The following is a 16403-nucleotide window of genomic DNA, read 5'->3' as shown; positions in this document are numbered from 1 at the left end:
TGGAAAGGCATGATGTTATAAGCCCAAGGGCTCCAACAGGGAGAAGTAGCACAGTGAAGAAAGGAAATACAGTAAATAAACTACGAGAGAAGTAATGAACAATTGCAATAGAATATTTCAAGAATGGTATCAACATTAAGATAAATCTATCGTATATAAAAAAAGAAAAAAAAGAAGAGAACTCTACCGATTTTGAAGTGTCCTAGAAGAGCTGCTTACCATAGCTAGTCTCTTCTACCTTCACTAAAAGGAAAGGAACCACTGAACAATTACTTTGCAGCGAAGAAGACTTGTTTGGTAATATCAGTATTGTCAGGTGTATGAGGTCCGGAGAATGTGGGAAGAAAATGCCCCCAGACTATTGTGTATATACGTAGGCAAAGTAAAAATGAGCCGTAATCAGAAAGAGGGATCCTACGTAATACTGCCTTGCCAGTCAAAAGATCCGATAACTCTCTATCGGTAGTATCTCAATAGGTACCATATTGCCGAAATGGGTTTGTCCCTAATTGAAATGGTATGTTACCAAAATAGTCTGGATATTAGTTTATCACCGAAATTATCTGCTGATCAGAAAGTTTGTCACTAAAGGGGTCTGATATGTCGTCGAAATGGTTTACCATCGATATGATGTATTTGTCAACAAAACTGTCTCCCATGTTGAAACAATGGTTTGTCATCAAAATTACTTACCATATCGCTGCAATGTTTTTTTCACCGGGAGGATCAACCACTTCGATAACATGTACGTACACTACCACCAAAATGATCTGTCGTTTCTCTTAAATAATAAAAGTCTGGTATGTCGCCTCAATGGTTTTCCACTAAAACAGTCTTTAATATTTGCCGCGGGAGTGGTCTTCCATATTACCACAGTATTTTGTCACAAAGGGGGTCTGCTTTTCTGCCACAATGGCTTCAAGTTAGTTTGTTACTTGAATTCCCTCGAATATCGCTGCCAAGTTTAATCATCTGATGATTTGTTTTGTCCAAAGATGGTTTCTGACTAAAATTATCTGACATAATATTGCACACGTTTGTCACAAAACAAAACAAAAAATGTTTGTCACCAGAAATGCATGCCATGTCCTCGCAATGGCTTTATTTTCCAAAATGATATTGTATCATCATCATCATCATCATCATCTCCTACGCCTTTTGACGCTAAGGGCCTCGGTTAGATTTCGCCAGTCGTCTCTATCTTGAGCTCTTAATTCGATAATTCTCCACTAGCCATCTTCTTCTTCACGCTTCATAGTTGTCAGCCATGTAGGCCTGGGTCTTCCAACTCTTCTAGTGCCTGGAGGAGCCCAGCTGAACATTTGGTTAACCTATCTCTTGAGGAGTACGAAGAGCATGCCCAAGCCATCTTCATCTACCCCTCACCATGATCTCATCCATATATGACACTCTAGTAATCTCTCTTATATCGTATATCACAGGGTTTTGTTACCGAAACAATGTGACAGTTAAACGAAACAAAATGGGACACATGTTCAAATATTGCTCTGTATTTTTTACTTTTCAAGCTAAACTTGAATGTCAAAAGTTGTTCCATTAGAATCCCAGCTTGCTTAGTGAAGCTATAACGATTTCGGCACTGCCACAATAGGATTAAAACTACCATGAGCAATTCTTAAATATTTACGTGGAAAGTCTAATTGTCTAGTTTTATATTACCCTTACTTTTACCCTACATTATCAATTTGCATCTAGATCTTCTCAAAATAGCCTATTGCATAACCCCCTACTTTTACTCTACATTGCCAATTTGCCCCTAGATTTTCTCGAAATATCCTGTAAAGGCTGGCTGCTCTCTCTCTCTCTCTCTCTCTCTCTCTCTCTCTCTCTCTCTCTCTCTCTCTCTCTCTCTCTCTCTCTCAGTGGTTGAAGTGCTTTAGCTCACTGAAATCAGAAATGAACACCTATGATAACCACCACTCCACTCTAACAAGTGATTTTGCCACACTGTAAATCTTTTGGAAGCCTCTTGTAAATACTTCAGATTATCCTCCCCTCAAAGACCTCCTTTTGACATTACTGGTGCTTATTTCTTGATGTCGCTGGATTTGAATCTTCAAGGAGAAGATGAGTTATGAAATAATCCCCATGAGAGAGATTTAAACGTCACTTATAAGAAAGAACCTTTATTGTTGCTTCAACATTTTCTTTCTCTTTTGCTTTATGTATTACTCCCGTGTTTATCCTGTGACTCTATTTTGGCAATTATTCTTCATTGAGCAGATTTATCACGACGTAGGCGGTGTCGCAAGCTTTTTGAAGCTCGCATTATTCTTAGCAATACAATTTCTTTAAACTGTTTCATAATCCTATTTTCTCGTCATTGTAATGTTTTCTATTTTCACATTATATAAAAGCTTGGAATTTTTACCTTTTTATCAATAGCATTTCATAAACTTCGTGCCATATCAAAGATAGGCTTTATGATTAAAATGGGCTTACGAAATAGACTTATATGAAAATAATAATGGTTCTTCATCTTACTAATTCAGGAATAAAGAAAGCTACGCAGTTACAGTGGCAGTTTACATCGAGTAACCATGGCCTATATATTTTCATTATTATTATTATTATTATTATTATTATTATTATTATTATTATTATTATTATTATTATTTGCCAAGCTACAACCCTTGTTGGAAAAGCAGGAAACTCTAAGCCCAGGGGCCCCAACAAGGAAAATAGCCCAGTTAGGAAGGAAAACAAGGAAAATAGAATATTTTAAGTACAGTAACAACATTGAAATAGATATTTCCTGTATAGACTATAAAAAACTTAACAAAACAAGAGGAAGAGAAATAAGATAGAATAGTTTGCCCGAGTGTACTCTCAAGCAAGAGAACTCTTGACCCAAGACAGTGGAAGACCATGGTACAGAGGCTATGGCACTACCCAAACCTAGAAAACAATGGTTTGATTTGGGAGTGTCCTTCTCCTAGAAGAGCTGCTTGCCTTAGCTAAAGAGTGTCTTCTTTCCTTACCAAGAGGAAAGTAGCCACTGAATAATTACAGTGCAATAGTTAACCCCTTGAGAGAAGAAAATGAGGTAAGAACAATTTTCGTATTTCATAAGTATTTTCGTTTCAGTAAAATACTTCATATCTGAATTTAATTTTTTATGGCAGAGAAATTTAAAGTTAAGGTAAAGATAATCTTAATTATACAATTTAAGAAGAAATTCAAGACGTAATGCAACTAAATAAATTCATAATCAAAGGAGATATTAGTGTTCATACATACTGACATTTGGGGCTCATCTGCTTCGTAAAAGATCATAATTCCTAATTCTATTGACCGTTTGCCCAGAGACATGTTATAAACAATTCAAGTCGGCAGCCTTTAAGGCCGCTCATGATTGGCAGGGGCAAGGGACAGTGACATTGCACTTTCAAGTAGGGCAATGCCCTAGAGACAGGCCATATGATAAGCGCCCAAGCCCCCTCTCCACTCAAAATAGGACCAAGGAGGGCAAGGCAATGGCTGCTGATGACTTAACAGATAGATCTATAGGCTCCCCCCCCCCCCCATCCTTAGCTCACAAGGATGATGAGGTTGCAGCTACCTAAGAAACTAACGAGTTTGAGTGGGGTACTAACCACAGTCTGGCATTCGCCAGTCAAGGACGTTACCACATGGGCCACCATAACCCTGAATCTTTATATTAATATATACGATATTCCCCTGCATATATTCTATAATTCTACAGTATAAAATGACAGGTAATTTTGATAAGCCTTTGCCTGGAATGAATTGTGATTGACGTGTGGCGAAGAACTCTGGATAATCGACATTTACTCTTTGACCGAACTACTTCTCAGTTGGGCAAAAGTATGCCGGGCATGCCTCGCCATGATGAATTGCACCCTGTTACACTGATACTGGTCGGCGAGTACCGAACAGATAGTGTAGGGGAGAGATGGCAGAGGTAGTAGGCGGATGCACACAAGATCTTACAGCACCCTAAAGGTGTTACAGGATGCACTTCCTCAGAGCGAGGTGTGATAGAAATTTTTGTGTCCAACTGTACCTTGAAAATTGATAATTAAAATATATATATATATATATATATATATATATATATATATATATATATATATATATATATATATATATATAATAGAGAGAGAGAGAGAGAGAGAGAGAGAGAGAGAGAGAGAGAGAGAGAGAAAGAGAGAGAGAGAGAGAGAGAAAAAAAACTAATTTCAATATGTTTCTTACCACTTGTACTGTGTTAGTAAATGAAAAAAAATCGGAGTTCTTCAGTAGTTCGTGAAGTCTCATGGTTCGAGAGGAACTTTTGTGTTGATCCCTCTGTGATTACGTAATACATTTTTATTACGATGTTAATGCTTATGTTTGGTGAATTTATTTCAATTTTAACTAATCTGTTATAATTGTTCTGATGTACAAACCAACGCCCGATAATTACCATCCAATGTTTGTTATCACTAAGGTCCTGTATTCTGATAATACAAAGTATATTTTCATAAGTCGTGGATGTAATAGGTTAAGATCATATTTAAGTAAATAAAACCAGAAAGGAATAATTGTAAGTTAGTAAACCCCCTCGTTTTAACCATAATACATAAGTGATCTCAAAATGCGTAGTAAAGTAGTACTCCTTTCTAGTGATAGTGTGGTCAGATTGAAATTAGACTCATCCTTGCTCGCTGTGCATCACCTTAGCAAACGTGCTTTTGGGTGTCAAATTTTGAAAACATGTAATCGGGACACCCCTTCAAGGTTGGTGACATTAATGAACGGCTAATTCTTTTATTTCAAGCGAATTAAAGATTGTATCCATAATTCCATTTTACATTGACATGAATCAACGCACTAACTAAATCATGCAGTGAAAGTGTGAATCTGTTGACAGAAATTGCTTATATATTTTATGAGATGTTTCGGGAGTATTTTTCAATGAAAGAGGGATTTCGGAGCTGTAGACTGCTCAGGAGTTAGGAATGGATACGTGTCCACCTAAGTAAAACCTTGTTCAAGAATTCGTAAATAGTAATCTTAGAACGAGAAATGTAGTTTTAAATGATATTTATACTTGTGTCGTTTTTTTCCCTTTAATGGTAATTTTGTACCCAATGTTCCATAGTAGAGTTTTTATTTCAAGGAAAAACTTGAAGTAATATTAAATGAGATATTGGGAGCGAGGTGTTATTAATATTTAATTGGATGTCCGCCTAGTTTCTCAAGCTGTTTTTCCTTCCAATCGCCGTGAACTCAGTTTTATTTTCATTTAGTTTTAGTTGTTTGACTGCCATCCATTCCCTTACACTGGTAAGAATTGGATTTAGTCTCAAGAGTATCATTACTGTAATTTTGGGAGAAGTAAAATTGTGAATCATCTGCTAATAGTTTACACTTCACGCCTCTGTATTACTATTGATACACCGACAGTAATGAAACAATAAGATTGGGCCCAGTACACTTCCCTGAGGTACCCCTTTATGTAGTGGTTCATATGATGAATAAGAGTTTCCATTTTGTACACAATAATTTCTGGCAATAAAATAGTCTTTTAGGTATTCAACAGTTTGCTCTTCAATACCGACGAACCGTAAATCATTTATCAGTAGTTCGTGCACTATTGTATCAAAAGCAGCACTAAGGTAAAGTTATATTAGAAAATCACATTTCTTTTCATCTATTATTTCCAACATATCATTTACAACAGAACAGATAGCTGTCTCGTTGTTGTTGTTGTTGTTGGAGTATTATAGCCAACTCTTGTTGTTGGCACGGGCTTTCCTCGTGCCAACAACAAGAGTTGGCTATAATACTCCAACAACAACAACAACAACGAGACAGCTATCTGTTCTGTTGTAAATGATATGTTGGAAATAATAGATGAAAAGAAATGTGATTTTTAATATAACTTTATCTTAGTGCTGCTTTTGATACAAAAGTGCTAGCTGTCTCCGTAGAGTAAATTTTCCGTAAACAGACTGGTTGTCTGGCAAAGCTTCTATTTCTTCTAAGTGACTAATTAGTTGTTCATGAATTACATATTCAAGAACTTTTGAAATAAAGGATTGTTTATTATTGATTGATTGATTTAAAATTCTAGGACATCGAAGGTTAAAAGAGTGATTCGGGTAAATATTCAGAAACATGGCGCATTGGATATTAAAAAATCTCTTGCATGGAAAGATCATGTGAAAAACTATATAAAAAGTATGGTTATTATACGAGATATTGAACGAGTTGGAATTAAATGAGCTTGATAATGTTTTTCTGAAGTCGTGAGAGATGTTTCCTCTATGGCAATGTTTACTTCTAATGAGCCCTTTAACTCACTTTCGTACGCAGACACAAGCAGTCCCAATTACAGGTTATTGGCCGAGAGCTGTGACATCATTAAGACGAAATTGTGTCGTAATGAGTTACTTAACTAATTACAAACGATTTCATCCGAAAGCCAAATTTCACTAGGATTTCAGCGGAGTAATAAAGTTACCTGTCCAGTGGTCCTTGGTATCCTTGTTTTGGCTGAATATTTCGAATGTGAAAGTTCGAAACACCGGTAGACGGGAACGGGCATTTCGGCTTATTGTAGTAATGGTAGTGACTGGATCTTCTGGGGTTAAATTTGACAAACCCCGATTTACTATGGGTTGTTTGCTTTGCAATGTGGGTTACGGCAATTTTATCAGTGTCTATTGGTGCCTGGTGGTATAGACATAGTGATTGAATATAATCAAAGACAATTTACTTCCTAAGCAAAAGCTTTGCGAGTGTGGTGGCAATATTTGTAGGATAGTTTCCAAATATTTATGCGCAAATTTCCGGATGTTTTTCTACAATAGCCATATTTTCAACCTTAATTACCTTTCATTTCTAGCATGACTACAATCGCATGAAGACGTCTCCAAGAGGGAAGTACAATCCAGTTCGAAATTTAGGGTGATTTCATCAATTTCGGTAATTATATCGAAAACACTTTGTAAGTATATAGCTATTGTTGCTCATGTTAAATTAAAAATGCCCCCGAAATAGTTACTCACGAAGCTTGTGCAGCAAATCATATACCGCATGAAAGAACATGTAATGTTAATTTTGTGAGCCATGGCTGTGGCGGAGTAAAAAAAAAAAAAAAAAAAAAAAAAGAAAAAAAAACTTGAAATGAATTGGATAATTGATACTTTAATTAATGCCACTTACCTGAATTGTATATTGTTCCAATTGGTTTTGTGTTTATCATGCATCTCTGACGATTGTTATTGCTGCTAAGCACTAATTTTTGGCATATAACAACCCAAAACCCCCCGATTCCCAAGTGGGTCCCCCAATTTTGTAAAGTGAGAAAGGGGTTTAGGATAACTTTCTCTCAAGAAAATATGGTTAGTTTCATTGAAAATTCATCAGATAATGAAGGAATATTTATTTTTTTTAATAGAAAAGGATGCGGCCTGCTTTTGAAGAATTACCTTGATTCGAAATAGGTCCACATGAACTTAATTCCTGATAATCTAGAGCACTTTTTCAGAACCGGCGTAGTCATAGACATTTTCTCAGATTTGGGAAACTCCCTGTCATCAATGCTTGTATTTACTATTTCTTGTAATTATATCGGTAAGACTAGAAATGTTTTTCTTCAGTTACTAAAGATATTGGCATTGGATTGATCGCTCAGTTTGTCTTTGCTGTCTCGATGGCCTTTGTTACAGTCTTGGATCTCGTTAGTTTTATCAGTGTATCTGGTGCTACACTAATCAGATATTGAATGGTTAAATGACCTAAGTATACATCTATTTTGTTCTTAAAGAATTTTAGAAAAGGATTTGTTAGTTCTTGGTTGCTGTGCCCCTCTGGTAGCCTTTTTTTCATTATACATTTCCTATTATACTATTTAGGAGATTGTATAACTTATCTATTCTTGTTGCTTCTTCGCGGGCCTTTCTCTTATGATGATCTATATTTTCACCTTGATAGATAATTATATTTGCACATGTCGGTTTTGTATTCTTCCCATGTCTCGCCTAGAATAGTTAAGAGCCTAGTAGTCGAAGCTAATAAGCTCCTTCTTTCTTACAACCTATCAAGAGCCGCTTTAAAAGCACTTATGGACTTACTATTGACTACATGACTATGTAAATGATCCCATTGTTGTTTTATCCTGATGTCAAAAATCCCTCTTCTACTGGATGTTCTACACGTTTTACGTTTGTTTGGTTATGACCTCTTGTATAGTGAGAGTGAAACTCACTTTCCAGGGTTCTTACTTTTACTTTTAGGGGTTTATTTCTCGCCCTCCATCAGACACTAGAGTCTGTTCAGGCGGGCCTTGATCCATCCATATACCAAAGGCACTTCCCCCAATTTTGGGGGGTAGCCGACAACAACAAGAAACAAAACAAAAAAGGGGACCTCTACTCTCTACGTTCCTCCAGCCTAACCAGGAACTCAGCCGAGTTCAGCTGGTACTGCTAGGGTGCCACAGCCCAACCTCCCACATTTCCACCACAGATGAAGCTTCATACTGCTGAGTCCCCTACTGCTGCTACCTCCGCGGTCATCTAAGGCACCGGAGGAAGCAGCAGGGCCTACCGGAACTGCGTCACAATCGCTCGCCATTCATTCCTATTTCTAGCACGCTCTCTTGCCTCTCTCACATCTATCCTCCTATCACCCAGAGCTTTCTTCACACCATCCATCCACCCAAACCTTGGCCTTCCTCTTGTACTTCTCCCATCAACTCTTGCATTCATCACCTTCTTTAGCAGACAGCCATTTTCCATTCTCTCAACATGGCCAAACCACCTCAACACATTCATATCCACTCTAGCCGCTAACTCATTTCTTACACCCGTTCTCACCCTCACCACTTCGTTCCTAACCCTATCTACTCGAGATACACCAGCCATACTCCTCAGACACTTCATCTCAAACACATTCAATTTCTGTCTCTCCATCACTTTCATTCCCCACAACTCCGATCCATACATCACAGTTGGTACAATCACTTTCTCATATAGAACTCTCTTTACATTCATGCCCAACCCTCTATTTTTTACTACTCCCTTAACTGCCCCCAACACTTTGCAACCTTCATTCACTCTCTGACGTACATCTGCTTCCACTCCACCATTTGCTGCAACAACAGACCCCAAGTACTTAAACTGATCCACCTCCTCAAGTAACTCTCCATTCAACATGACATTCAACCTTGCACCACCTTCCCTTCTCGTACATCTCATAACCTTACTCTTACCCACATTAACTCTCAACTTCCTTCTCTCACACACCCTTCCAAATTCTGTCACTAGTCGGTCAAGCTTCTCTTCTGTGTCTGCTACCAGTACAGTATCATCCGCAAACAACAACTGATTTACCTCCCATTCATGATCATTCTCGCCTACCAGTTTTAATCCTCGTCCAAGCACTCGAGCATTCACCTCTCTCACCACTCCATCAACATACAAGTTAAACAACCACGGCGACATCACACATCCCTGTCTCAGCCCCACTCTCACCGGAAACCAATCGCTCACTTCATTTCCTATTCTAACACATGCTTTACTACCTTTGTAGAAACTTTTCACTGCTTGCAACAACCTTCCACCAACTCCATATAACCTCATCACATTCCACATTGCTTCCCTATCAACTCTATCATATGCTTTCTCCAGATCCATAAACGCAACATACACCTCCTTACCTTTTGCTAAATATTTCTCGCATATCTGCCTAACTGTAAAAATCTGATTCATACAACCCCTACCTCTTCTAAAACCACCCTGTACTTCCAAGATTGCATTCTCTGTTTTATCCTTAATCCTATTAATCAGTACTCTACCATACACTTTTCCAACTACACTCAACAAACTAATACCTCTTGAGTTACAACACTCATGCACATCTCCCTTACCCTTATATAGTGGTACAATACATGCACAGACCCAATCTACTGGTACCATTGACAACACAAAACACACATTAAACAATCTCACCAACCATTCAAGTACAGTCACACCCCCTTCCTTCAACATCTCAGCTTTCACACCATCCATACCTTGATGTGAGAAAATAATTTCTTTTTGGTTTATATTTTGCTCTGTTTCTTTTCAGTTATTCGCTAGCATTTGTATTCAGGCTTAATAGTTTTCTGATCACTATTATAACACTTAACAAAGAAATAAGTCTTCAGGTTTTTCTTGAAAGCTGCCACATTTTTGCTATTCTTGACATCAAGTGGAAGGTCGTTGAAGAGTCTCTGTGCAGCATAACAAAAAGTTCTTCCTCCTATTGCATGATTCACACTAATTTCGAATAGTCTATATGGGTCATCAGAACTCTTACAGCAGCGCTAGTAGCTTGAGGGTAGGGAACCAAGCAAAGATTTTTTTTTTCCTATCCAGGTCTTCAAAACTATGCATTATATTGAAAACCTCGATTGGATCACCTCATCCCATTCTCTCTTCCAAGATAGTTAATCCAAGATATCTTAAACGTTGTTCGTTACCAAGGCCTATACATTCGGGTACCATTCTTTTTGCTCTCCTCAGTACCTTTTCCAATAATGTATCTTTTCTTAACCGCGAAGACCAAGATTGAACAGCGTATTCCAAATATGTCTGAATCAGACTGGGATAAACTTCATAAAGTGTTTATTCATAAAAGTGAATGTTCTGTGGATTCTACCCGAAATTTTACTTGCTTTATTGGGGATTTTCCCCAATTTTTCTCAATTCTTTCTATCAAACCAAGGAGATCGACCTTTAACAATAGTCTTTTCAGTCAGTGGACATATGATGTCCAATTTTAGCCGTCAAAATCATACAACTGTGATTAGAGATTTCGTTTACAAATAAGAAATATTGATAGGATTCGTTTTCTTGGTCACTTACTTTTACTTAAGGGATACTTTTATGGACCTACTCTCTCCAGGACCTTCAGTCATTTTATTGTACTAACATTTCAAGACATTCGGCATTTCATACCGCATATTGGTTGTTTTGATAAATCCACACTCGAAGCACTTTGGTAAAAAGAAAGCCTTTAGTTCCTAATTGAAAGCCTGAATATCTTCAGTCTTAAGAATGTTTAGTGTGAGCTTATTGTAGTCTTAAGGCCACATATTCGAAGGCTTTAGAGCCTACAGTAGACAAATATCTAGGTTCCAATATTTTTAAACCATGTCATAACTATTCTCGTGTCAACACGATTTGTTGGCTGCACAATGTGTAGTAATTCTCATAGATATTTTAGACGTCCGGTTCTGATAACTCTATGGGTTATTATACATATTTTAAACGATTCTAGCTTTGATATAGCCAGTGTAAATTAATTACTGTAGGAGTGATCCTTCCTCGGGTTGGACACCTTTTATCAATCTTGCTCATCTGTTTAAGTTTTTTAGTTTTAAGTTGTACTTTTGTGGTAGATAGTTACAGAATTGTCCTGGTAATACACTTTATCACAAGTTTCTTTATGATAACATATAATTGGTTTCTGGTGGTGCTTGTAGACTAATTGGCTACACGGAGTTTATTAGAAACATTTATGGTGACATCAGTCTTTTGATAATTAGAATAACTATATAGATTGATTCGGTGACGAAATTTTTCGTAAAAAAAAAAAACTTTAAGATTTTAAGAAAAAATGGAGGAGGCCATACGATATAGAGTAATAGAGCCGTTACATAGGTTAAAATCTTATATTACTACTGAATTGTCAAAATATTGCCGATTTCGTTTACAGCATCGAGAGGTCAAGGCAGTTGCGTAAACCTAAGATAATCAATGGTTTGGTAAGTCTCACAGAGAAAACATCAGATTATTTACTGAGTGGCGAGTAACATTGCTTCTCTTGGACGTGTTTATTGGACATAGACTAGCTGGAGAATTTTAATGTACCTAGACCTTAGGCGTACTGTAAGTAGTAAATTACGAGGCAAACCCAAAATTACAGTCATATGACTGCACTGCCCTCGGTGGTTATAATTGGTATATAACTTGATAAATATTGGGTTTCATTTTATATCAATACAACTTCCCAAAACTTTTAATTAGCATATTTCAATAAAAGATTATTAGTACATTTGTTTAAACCCTTAACCATGAGTTGCTAGGTAATAGTAACCGAGGTAATAAAATTCTAAGTTTGTATAAGTGATGATTAACAGCGAAATACTAGTAATACTCTTAGTGAAACGTTCCGCATGCCAGAACATAGGATCAATGAGATAATGATTAATCACGAGCGAAGTGATCATACGTCGGATCAAAAAACAATAAATCATTAGCCCAATTAAGGGTAAAGTTTTATAAGTTTACAGGGTATCATTTCGAACACAAAATATATGTTTTCCTGTAACAAATAAAGTAATTTAACTGAATTTGACCTTCATTTCAACCAAAAACAAACAGAACAACCAGTTCGACTCACTTCAAGTAGCCGAACTGGTGGTTGTTGTTGCCGTTGAAATGAAGGTGAAAACAGGTTAAATCTCGTTATTTACTAGAGGAGACCATATTTTCTGTTATAATATTTAAATATAATGGCTCTTGTTCTGCCGCGGGCTCGCTTCGATCACCAGATAACCAAAACATCAAGCTCGTATGTACTGGCAAGCGGTAATGTTGAGCTACGCATGCTAAAAAAAGTAGTATAACTAACTTCTGAAACTATTCATTTCCGACAGGAAAGAGTGTCATTTTCATAGAGAACAGACCTTTTCTATAGAAAGTATTTTCTTCCCTAGGTTACATTACCCTGTAATAAACTACAATAGAACCTATTTAAGTTAGGAAGTAGTAATACGATGAACACTTGTGAACGACTCCATAGAAAATTGATTTAGTCTTGCTTTCTACGTGTCCGGAAGTCCTGGCGAACAAAAGCTTCAGTCTTTTGACAGTTTTTCATTAATATTACTTGGTAGTCAACCCACTATAACTCAAAATCTATGGATTTCCGTCGGAAATCATTATAAAAACAGTAAAAATGCCTATACTGTAAATACAAAATATTTCCGTTGTTCAAAGTCATGTAAAATAGTTAATAAAAATTTATTGATATTTTACACATTTGCTTCTGGAATGCTACCATTATGATGATTTAATTTCCTCTTTTAAGATGCATGAACAATATATTTTTCCAATCAATTACCTCATTTTTATTATGCATTGCTATGCATTATTGTTTATGCAAGCCATTAGTTATTTGTAAACATATTCCCCATTTACAAAGATTATAGTGACACCCTGTGAAAAACCAGGTTTTTGGGTATGTATATCTTTACCCATGGACTGTTCAAAGGTACCTCAAGGTACGATGAGTACAGTTTAAAGTGAGCGAGTGGTTGGAGAGGTGAAATCCTCTTTACTAAGAAAGAATTGGACTCCGTAGGGTAAGTAGGATGGAAGTGAGGCAGTGATGTTTGCTATTGCTGGTGCTCAAGTAAAGTTTTACACTTTCAGAATGTGGGAAAAAGATAATAAAGTTTCTTACACTAATAGGAAAGAGTAATTCTGTATAAACAATATAATGAGTTAAGCAGCTGGAAAAATAGTCAAAATTTGTCATCGGTAACTATTCTGCAAATATGTAGAAGACAAGGAAATGTATTGAGAATAATTCCCGAAATGTGTTCATACTAATCTAACCTAGTATGCTGAACTCCATAAGTCCTAAAAAGTAGAAAATTGCATTCTAACCTAACCTAGAGTTCCAGGTCCCTAGTGACAGTGGACCTAAGGACCTAAGTGTCATGAGGCTGCCTGACCTAAGGCATTATAAGTCTCCAAAAATACAAAATCACTCCAACTTAATATGGCACATCATGCCCCTGTCACGTAAAGAATCGGAAGAGTTAATGTATCCATTGAAGAGTTAATGTATCCATTAAAGTAAGTTTGGGGAGTATGATTTAAGGTCATAACTGTTTTTCGTCAAGAAACTCAGGATATTCAGTGTTATGAAATCCTTTTTTTTTTTTTTGAGCACTGGTTTTAAACAAAGCCATAGTTAAACTGAAAATTTCTGCAGGTGAAAATTGGGATTAGTTAAAAAAATTTCTGGATATTTTGATATAAAAACTGTGAAGTTTGAATTACTTGCTTTTTGTAACTCAGCTTTGAGATTTCTTTGTGGGACTTGAAAGATAATGTATAAAGGTTTTGGAATATATTGTATGGATGTAATAAAACCCTGTAGTCTAGTCTATTTATCCACTTTAATGATCATTCCTTTTAAGTCCCCTCCAATTTTCATGTTGCCATATCAAGCTTATAGATTTCATACTTCAGGTTAAACTTATACTGAAATGACAAATTCGGAGATAATTTGTATTTTTCCTAACCATACAAACCTTGGCTATTTACATACGGTTTACTTTCGGTGTAGCTGAAATGACGAGCCATTAGATTTTTAACGAGGGTTTACCCCCCCCCCCCCCCCCGCTAGTTAGCTGGGGGTAGGGAAGGGGTAGCTTGCTACCCCTCCCCCCCCACACACCTGTGAGTTGTCTCACTTCACTTAGAGGTAGGACTTGACTTGGGGGACAGGGCTGGTGGGCAAATATGTGTAAATAGCTAAGGTTTGTATGATTAGGAAAAATACAAATTATCTCCGAATTTGTCATTTGTTCCGTAACCGAAATACAAACCACGCTATTTCCATAGGGTGACTTACCCCTTAGGAAGGGTGGAAAGTCCCCAGCCTTACTGGCTTTTGGCTTTACCCGGGGACCCGAAAACCGAGTGAGCAGTACTCGAGAAAGGGGGTCCCTGCACCTCGCACTTTCCGATGCTTGCTACGGACGTGCGGCCTACATAAGTTGTGTGTAGAGGAAGTTGTGACTCGTCCTAGGAAGTTGACCTGGAGTTCTTTAGATAGAAATCTAGGCTAGGACGTTCCCAATACCACCTCGTCAGGGTATGGGTCCACAATCAGTATTACAGTTAATACTAGGAGCACAAGGGAGCATGGTTTACCTGCAGAGGTTGAGGTCAGCTATGCAGAGACCAGGATGCTGCGTTCCCCAAGGGAGGGGAGAATGAAGAAAGAGGTAAGGGCTAGACATACTCTTTCAATCACGCAGACTAAAACCGGGTAACAATGCCCCCAACCTTCTGCTACCTGTCCATTAAGGAGCCTGAGGTTAGACCAGCTATTGTGCAGCCACCACAGGGCCAATAGAGAATGTATCGAAGCTCCTGTGGATCACGTCTTGCAGGTAGTGGGCTGTGAAGGTTGTCTGGCGCTTCCACACCCAAGCTTGCAAAACCTGCGTCACAGAGAAATTTCTCTTGAATGCCAGGGACGTAGCGATGCCCCTGACATTGTGCGCTCTAGGGCGGCGTGACGGAGGAGGGTCAGGATCCAAGGTGTGTTGAATAACCTTCCGGATCCAGGCCGATATGGTGTTCTTGGTGACCCTCCTCTTTGTCCTTCCTGTGCTTACGAATAACTCTTGCAGCTGTTCTTTTCAAGTAATGCCTCAGACTCCTCACTGGGCAAAGTAAATGATGGTCTGGGTCACTTGTTACAGAACGAAGACTCATTACCCCGAAGGAGTCGAACCTAGGGTCTGACACCCCAGGGTTCTGAGTCCTGGCAACAAAGTCAGGGACGAACCTGAACGTTACCTCCCCCCCATCCCCTTGAATGGGCGACGTCGTAAGAAAGACCATGAAGTTCACTGACCCGCTTGGCCGAGGCCAAAGTGAGCAGGAAAGCAGTCTTCCAAGACAGGTGGCGATCAGACGCCTGGCGTAATGGTTCAAACGGGGCTCTCTTCAGAGCCCTGAGGACCTGAACCACGTTCCAAGGAGGAGGTCTTACTTCTGACTGAGGGCAGGTAAGCTCATAGATGCGTATGAGTAGAGAAAGTTTTAACGAAGAGGAAATGTCCACTCCTTTCAGCCTAAACGCCAGGCTTAAGGCTGAGTGATAGTCTTTCACCGCTGGAACTGAAAGGCGCATTTCCTCTTGTAAATACACAAGAAACTCCGCTATTGCTGGAATAGTGGCATCGAGTGGAGAGATACCCCTCCCACGACACCAACCACAGAAGACTTTCCACTTCGCCTGGTAGACTCCGATAGAGGACTTGTGTAGGTGGCGAGACATCCTGTCCGCAACCTGTTGCGAAAATCCTCTCTCCGTGAGGAGACGCTGGATAGTCTACAGGCGTGAAGCCGAAGCGACGCTACGGCCTTGTGGAAGATGTTGCAGTGTGGTTGTCTGAGTAGCTCGTGTTGTGGGGGGAGTTCCCTCGGAAGCTCCGTCAGGAGCTGCAGAAGGTCCAGGAACCATTCCGCGTGATGCCACAGCGGAGCTACAAGAGTCATGGAGAGATTGACCGATAGTCTGGTCTTGTTGAGCACCCTTCTCATCACACAGAATGGTGGGAAGGCGTAAAC

At 38.5% G+C, this 16403-nt stretch overlaps 1 protein-coding gene across 6 annotated transcripts in view; it reads left to right on the top strand.

The window, feature by feature from the left end:
- Window positions 1-16403, top strand: part of LOC137627408 (protein FAM185A) — a 558433-nt gene that overhangs the window by 499324 nt on the left and 42706 nt on the right. Inside the window, exons 1-2 of one of the 6 annotated variants that reach the window (XM_068358501.1) lie at window positions 6600-6666; window positions 6878-6957. The exons of 2 other annotated variants lie outside the window; for them this stretch is intronic. The gene's annotated coding sequence lies outside the window, so the exon portion shown is untranslated. 3 more of the 6 variants (XM_068358499.1, XM_068358496.1, XM_068358502.1) reach the window with 3 other exon arrangements.

The sequence above is a fragment of the Palaemon carinicauda genome, chromosome 35 (genome assembly GCF_036898095.1).
Source record: "Palaemon carinicauda isolate YSFRI2023 chromosome 35, ASM3689809v2, whole genome shotgun sequence".
In the NCBI taxonomy this organism is placed as follows: domain Eukaryota; kingdom Metazoa; phylum Arthropoda; class Malacostraca; order Decapoda; family Palaemonidae; genus Palaemon; species Palaemon carinicauda.
Note: the sequence above shows the minus strand (reverse complement) of the source record. Positions and strands in the feature narration are given on the sequence as shown.